This window comes from Vespa velutina, chromosome 13 (assembly GCF_912470025.1).
Source record: "Vespa velutina chromosome 13, iVesVel2.1, whole genome shotgun sequence".
In the NCBI taxonomy this organism is placed as follows: domain Eukaryota; kingdom Metazoa; phylum Arthropoda; class Insecta; order Hymenoptera; family Vespidae; genus Vespa; species Vespa velutina.
In genome coordinates this window covers 685,001-692,379 of record NC_062200.1, presented here as the reverse complement: position 1 = coordinate 692,379, position 7,379 = coordinate 685,001, and the positions used below count along the sequence as shown (strand labels likewise).

Below are 7,379 nucleotides of genomic sequence, written 5' to 3'. Positions count from 1 at the left end.
CACGATCGGCTTCTCCTTCTCTTAACCGGAACCACCCGTGTAATTCTCACGAATTTTACGAGGGAGATTCTATCCTGTTAAAGAGAAGAAAAAAGAAAGGAGGGGAAAGAGAGAAAGAGAAAGAGAGCGGGAGAAAAAATTGGAATTTTAATGGACGTTCGACGAAGAACGTGTGTCTTCGGCAGCTACTCGTTACATTAGCAAGAATACCCTGAGACATATATAAATGTGAACGTCTTTATAAAAAAAAAAAAAAAAATAAAAAAAAAATAGAAAAAAAAAATAGAAAAAAAAAAATGGAAGAGTGGATAAATCCTTTGTCGACTCTCCTCGTGTCATTCGTACATAATATCGAACGATGAATATAGAAACGATTTCTATCACCTTTTTATGATTACAGCCTCGCATGAAACACAGTTCGCCGTCACAGTTGTCTCCTCCCTTCTCGTATTTTCATCTGAAAAAGAAAAATCAAGGAAATATTAATAAAACATTCAGGTAGGGCCGACGGAATGGCGTAAAACTAGGATCGTCTATAAAGGAGAAAAAAAAAAAAATACTACCACCCTTTGTATGGCAAAAATAGAACGAGTTTATGAGGTCAGATAGGTATAGTTGGGTTTCATTCGCGAAAAAGGATGAGGGCCACATATTAGTCCGATTAAAATCATGGCAACCACATTGCACGCTAGGGAGAGAAAGAGAGAGAACAGGTCACGCGTAATAACTCGGTAGGAACATTCCGGCAGGATGTTTGGCCGCTATTTAATTAAGCTTCGCTTCGAGCGTACTGGAAAGCTCACATCGTTGCGAATACTAGGAGAGTTGAATACAGCGCTAAGCAACGAACCGTGATGACTTATCAAACTAACGGAAGATTAGAGTACACGATCCTAACTTTTTCTACTTACGAGAGGAGAGAATAAGCACAGGATTATGCATCTTTCTCACGTTCTTTTATCATTATCTTCGTTCTTTCATCAAACGTAATTAATTATATTAAAATGCATTTAAATAAGCTTTATTTTATCGCCAATTTTTCTAATCCTCCATCTCTCCTTTCGTTACACACTCGGGAGAGATTTTATATATCAGAGATTCTATCTTTTTTTTTTTTCAAAATTCCCATACTTAATCATTATTTACACGAGAGATCAGGATAAAGCAAAAGTTCAGGGAGGTAGGGAGGTGGAACGATATTTTCGAATAAAAATGAGAATCTTTGCCTTGCATACTCGAAAATAAATCGAAATCGGATCGAGGTGTCGAGGAAGATAAATGACGAACACGTCACCGGTGCAGTTACCACACGTTTTCTCTCTCTCTCTCTCTCTCTCTCTCTGATGGTCATCGTTGGCACAGCTTGTTAGTCGATGGTACGAAGTGGACAATACCAGATAGATCCTATGCACAACCGTGAAACAAAGCAAAACATTATCGGTCAGAGGTAATAAACGGCTCCTGTAATATATCAAGCGAACGTCCAGTCAGTGCGAAGAAGAGACGGAGGTTGCTAACTGCAGCGAAGAGAAGGGAAGGGAGGAGGAGGAGGAGGAGGAGGAGAAGAGAAGGGAGGAATCGGCAGAGATACCAAAACCCGATATTGCACGCTCCAACGCAGGAGATATCTCTGACCGGTGTGCTTCCAACGTTATTCCCAATCTCCTGACTATGAATCACTGCTACAAAATTGTCCTCTGACTACCAAACGACACACACACATATATATATATATATGTATATGTATATGTATATACATCTTTGTTTGCTTTCGATAAAAAAAGTTCAAATACGTCCTTTCGTCTCCTAGCGAATATTGGCTGACTTTAGCGGCGGACGAATTGTACGGGAAAATCGATAAATTCGTAAACGTTTCTCTGCAGTTCGAGATTAAAAAAGAACAAATGAATGAATGAATGAATGAATGAATGAATGAATGAGAAAGGACTAGGGATATTCTCTTTTCACTAGAAATATCAATATTGCAGAGGATATATGCAATAAATATATGCATTAATATAAATATAGATAGATAGATAGATAGATAGACAGATCGATGCACAGAGAAAGGGAGAGAGAGAAATTATGTTGATCGAGATCAAGTATTATTCTCTGTAGAAGCATTGTCCCATGATACGAATCTTTACATTCTCGTTTCCCCATGGAAAATAATTGAACCGAGCGTAGAAATTATACAAACCCCAAAGCAAACTCACACTTTGCATATAACGCGCGTCGAATTCGACTTCATCTTGCTACTGCACAGAGAGAGAGAGAGAGAGAGGGGGGGGGGGGGAGAGAGGAAGTGAAAACATCCCTTTCATATCCGAAATTGGAGAGAGAAACGGTGAAAGCCGATAGAAGCGAGTATTACGAACGACGAGACGCTATAAAAGCGTTTCGCATCAACGAAATCCCAAAGCTACTGTTAGTTACCATCCGATCTCGTACAAAAAGGAAAAACGACACGAAAAATACGTTTCAAACAAACGAGAAGGGGGATCGATCTCCAAGGTATTTTTGACGTTATCCGACACAAGTATAACACCAGAAGTGTTAATTGCGTCAAGCGCACGTAGCCAAATTTGTAAACTCCTAGGTGTATATAATATACGAAGGTGTTTATATCATGTAGTTAGGAATGTTACGGAGAGAATAAAAAATAGAGAGTACAAAAAAGAAAAAAAAAAAAACGAGGAAAAGAGGACGATATGGTTGGTTTGATAATCTTTACGAGCTGGCAACTTTATTCTCTCCCTTGACAAATGATTCTTTTGCTATGGCTAAGCCCACTCGCAACGTGGCCCTCGTGATTTAACACTCCTATCGCCGGCAGCAAATGCGTACGGGACGAACGTAGCGAGAGTTAAGGGAACGAGAAGGATAAAAAGGAGAAATGAAGGAAAAGGGAAACATTTTCAACGATAAACGATGCGACAAATAATGTCGTTATCAACGTCAGACCCCGAGGATATTCTCTCTCTCTGTCTAACGTAACATTCCTGTAGAACTCTTACTTTTCTTTCTGTTATCTTAGCCCGAAAAGTGTTGACCATTTTTTTTCATTTCACTCCAGTCTTACTCTCTCCATTTCTCTTTGTCTCTTTTGTCGTCGGAGGAATGACTCAGTCACCGATGCCATAGCGATATTTTAATTAGATTAACTCTTCTGGATTTGTGTTCGCATCGATGAGGTTTCCTAGGCCTTCCTATGCACTCTACCTATCTCTAGTTTACTAGCAAGATACGAAAGAGTGAGAAAATATTTCCAAAAGCAAGACAAAGAGAGGAGAGAGAGAGAGAGAGAGAGTATTTAATCATTAAAAATATTCGACTTTTAGCACGATCAAAAAAAGAAAAATAAAGACAGTCATGATTCCTCGTAAGCTTGTTGCCCTGCAAGATTGTTCTTGTTCTCTCGTACTCGTTAACGTTAGGACGATTGCTTCACCGGAATAATACCCTCCATTATTTAACTATTCTTCCTTCTTCCCCGGTGGACTCGTTTCAAAGTCGAAGAGAATGCAAACTAGCTTGCGTTTCGAGGATTTACCGAAGTGCAGGTCGGAACTCTATGTAATGACAGGGAGAGAGATGGAGATAGAATATACCGACACATAGACAGATGGGAAAGCACACACACCGATTATCTATATATACATAATGCAAGCAAGAGGATTCATTCGACGTTCATTCAAGCCAAACTCTACGTAATCTGTCTCTTAAAGGACTGTCGAATGCCTGCTGATTGCAAATGATTACTTCGTCGTTAGAAAAGGAAACTTTACTCATCGTTCCCTTCCCTTCTTCTTCTCCCTTGTCAGAGTGTTTGCATTGAATTAATCAAAACCAAATAGCTCAGAGTTTCAAGTACCTCCATTAATATATACTTCCCTTCTCTCTCTCTCTCTCTCTTTCTCTATTCTTATCACAAAGAAACTATTCCATTCATGAGACGTAACGAGTGCCCTAGCTAACATGATCTCTCTCTCTCTCTCTCTCTCTCTCTCTCTCTCTCTCTCTCTCTCTCTCTCTCTCTCTCTCTCTCTCCATTGTACGTAGTTATCGGTTAATATTTTAGCAAACGTCCAAAGGATAGTTTGATAGGGAACGAAAGAGAGAGAGACGACTGAAGGTTGGACATTTGTCATGTCAAACTCAACTCGAGCTGGTCAAAGGAGTAGTAATTTACCTTAGTCCTATTAATACTCCGTCGGTGAAATTCAAAGGTACCAAAGACAATTTATATAGTATGACGTATTACGACAGTTCGGATATATGGATATCTCTGGTTAGGACAAAGATACGACCGTTCATTTTTGATTATATATATGTGTATATATACATATATATATATATATACACATATAGAAATAGAAGAAGAAGAAAATAAGTTTGGAAAAGTAGCAGAGAAAATCGTAGTTTCATCTTTCACGATTAGCTCATTTATATTTCGATGATTCAAAGTTGTTCATGACTGAAGGAATTTCAGAGGATGGAGGAGAAAGAGAAAGAGAGCAAGAGGCGGTAAGAGGGATAATAGCGAAATCTCAATTAGCACTGCGCAAAGCGTCTCCAAAACTTTGACTACCGATTACTCGCTCAAAGTTTGCCCGTTAAAGCGGAATGAGCCGAAGTAATCTACGACGTCTTAGTTATGCTGAATGCTGAGAGAAGAGCTGAAACTGGTCTGAATTAGAGAAGTGAAATATCTTAACGTTTAATATTGTTCGACGTTGTTCTATTGATCAACGGTAACTCGATCGTGACTAGTAGTAACTTGTATTTTATAACGAATATTAAAATGTAAAAATAAAAAGGAAGAAAAAGAAGGAAAACGAAGGATATAAGATAAGGAAGCATTGAAAATGCAATGCTCTAAAACGATATCAAACATTTCCCGAAATCGAAAGTCATAAGGCTCCGAACTATAACGATTCTAAGTACAATTAACACAGCAAACGGCGTCGCGAGACTAATTCCAAGGACATTAGAAACTCGCAGTGTTCTCGATGCGTCGCTTTGGCTTCTTCGATCGTTCCAACCTAACTCTCTCTCTCTCTCTCTCCCTAACGTTAACATGGTAAATTGTTAGGAGACCGCGAAAGTTACACTTTCAAGAGTAGTACCATTGAGAGTTCCCAAGTGTTTCAGTGTATTGGTCCAAAGACTATGGCATGTGCCTTCGTAATCTTTAACTTTGAGAGAATCTTGCAGCTGGTGCCAAAGAGACCACTACCACCACCATCACCATCATGGTCATGCCAAAACCATCGTTAACATTGGCTTTAAAAGCGCATCGCGTATTTCCCATCTAATATTTCATTTGCTTTTCTCCTTTTTCTTTTTTTCCAAAAATGTCATTTTTTCTTTTTACGTTTTAAAATTCTGTGATTAAAATCGACGCGGTTCCTTTTTAACAATTCAACTTTATGCAACGTTTTAACATTCTTTTCTTACTTCTTTTCTTATGGCTATAATTCATTATTTTTAACGATTACGTGGATATGCAAATTAAACGTTCTAATAATTTATGCATTATAGAAGGAGATAAGACAAAATTATGGTAGGTATCGATATCGAGTTTCAACTGATAAAAAATATTCGTTCTCTCTCTCTCTCTCAAAACGCGAATATATATTGCTATCGGTATTTCTATAGACAGAGAAAAGGATATCGTCATTTAATAGAATACGGCTTTAACGTTAAAAATATATGCAGATACGGTATAAGGTTTGGCTTTTATTGAATGCTCTCGAGATCTCTTTAAATCCGTGAAAGGACGGAGGGGCGATGTCGTTTGCAAACTTTTCGAGAAAGGGAATGTTCGAAACGAGTAAGAGACGACGCATTAGCGTCGTTTGCCTCTTTCCTTCGTAAAAGCTAGTCAGCGAAGCAACCAACACTTGCCATTTGCCTTCCGTTGTCGTGCAAAATCGTTCTCGAGAAAGCATACTACATATTCTTGATTCTTTTCTCTCTCTCTCTCTCTCTCTCTCTCTCTCTCTCTTTTAAAATCGTTCGTATCGTGCAAGCCTTCAGTGAGAAAGTTTCAGCCCCTCGACTTGGTCCTTTTCTTTCCACCCTTCTTTCTTTTTTTCTTTTTTCTTTTGCTTCTCCTTCTTTTTCTTCTTCTTCCGCTTTACCACCTCAGCCTTTTATATTCTTTTTACGATACGGTAGCCTCGTAATGCACGTTCAAGTCGATTTAAGTCCATCGAAAAGAAACTCGGGGTTTAATTTATCCGTAATAGATATATATATATATATATATATATATATAAAAAGGAAGAGAGAGAGAGAGAGAGCGAGGAAGAGAAAGGACGTGCATTAAAAAAAATTTTTATTAACCATACATACGTCCCTCGACAGACGTACAATGAGATGACAATATCTCCTAGTTTCTTTCATTGCCTTCTCTTTCTCTCTTCATGCCTTTCTTCTAACGAATCGATTTTCTCAACGTCCTCGTTTTACCTTCGTCACATCGGAACTGCTAGCCTGCGAGTTAATAACCAATTCGAGCAGACACGAGACGCACACAATGGAGACACAGAAAGTTCATGGATCGTGTCCCCTTTCGATTTTTTCCCCCCTTACCCCTTTCCCCGTATCCGCCCTTCCATTTTTCTTTTCTCTCATTCCCGGATATTAGTGGACGAAGGAAGAAACGGAAGACGCCGACAGCACCATGAATTAATATCCGTGATTCCATCGGTTAATTAAACCGGAGAAATGTCGGGAGAAAAGAAAAGAAAAGAAAAAAAGTAGTTCCATCCTTTCTACTATTCCTTTCCATAATCATAGAGATAAAAGAGGGAAAAAAAAGGATGAAAGAAAAAAAGAAGAAAAAAAAAAAAAAAAAAAAAAATTGAACTCGTTTAATTTTCCAACGAATAAAAAGCTGATTTATATTCTTTTAGGATCGATATGTGATCAGAATGACGTGACCCCGTCAACGCTCTCCTCCTTCCCATTCATTTTTATCAATCATTATTTCTGGACACGCATTTTCGAGGCAAAGAAACGAGATTAAGCAAAGATCGAGTATGTTTCGAACAATGCTGTCGCGTTTACCGACCTAACGAACAATTAAAGGAGTAGATACGAGTGCAGAACTGCAATCGAGCTGGAGTTGGCACTCCGTTATACGTTATACGAAACCGTGAATCAAACATTCATTCACGGATCCACAAGCGAACTCCGATGAATGAGTCAGACTATCGTCGCTCCCACTGCGTATAGAAAGAGAGAAAGAGAGAGAGAGAGAGAGAGAGAGAGAGAGAGAGAGAGAGAGAGAGAGAGAAAGAGAGTAGGTATTCCATTCAGGAAGCCTCTCGAGACGATCGAGAGATCGAAATAACTCTCGAGGCAATAAT

The 7,379-nt window shown here is 38.8% G+C and overlaps 1 protein-coding gene across 2 annotated transcripts in view; it reads right to left on the bottom strand.

Moving 5' to 3' along the window:
- Positions 1-391: 391 nt before the first annotated feature.
- The window catches only part of LOC124953910 (low density lipoprotein receptor adapter protein 1-like), an 84,169-nt gene continuing 77,181 nt past the window's right edge, over positions 392-7,379 (bottom strand). For both annotated transcript variants that reach the window (XM_047505971.1, XM_047505972.1), the window contains one exon: positions 392-457. The gene's annotated coding sequence lies outside the window, so the exon portion shown is untranslated. The remainder of the gene's footprint in view (positions 458-7,379) is intronic.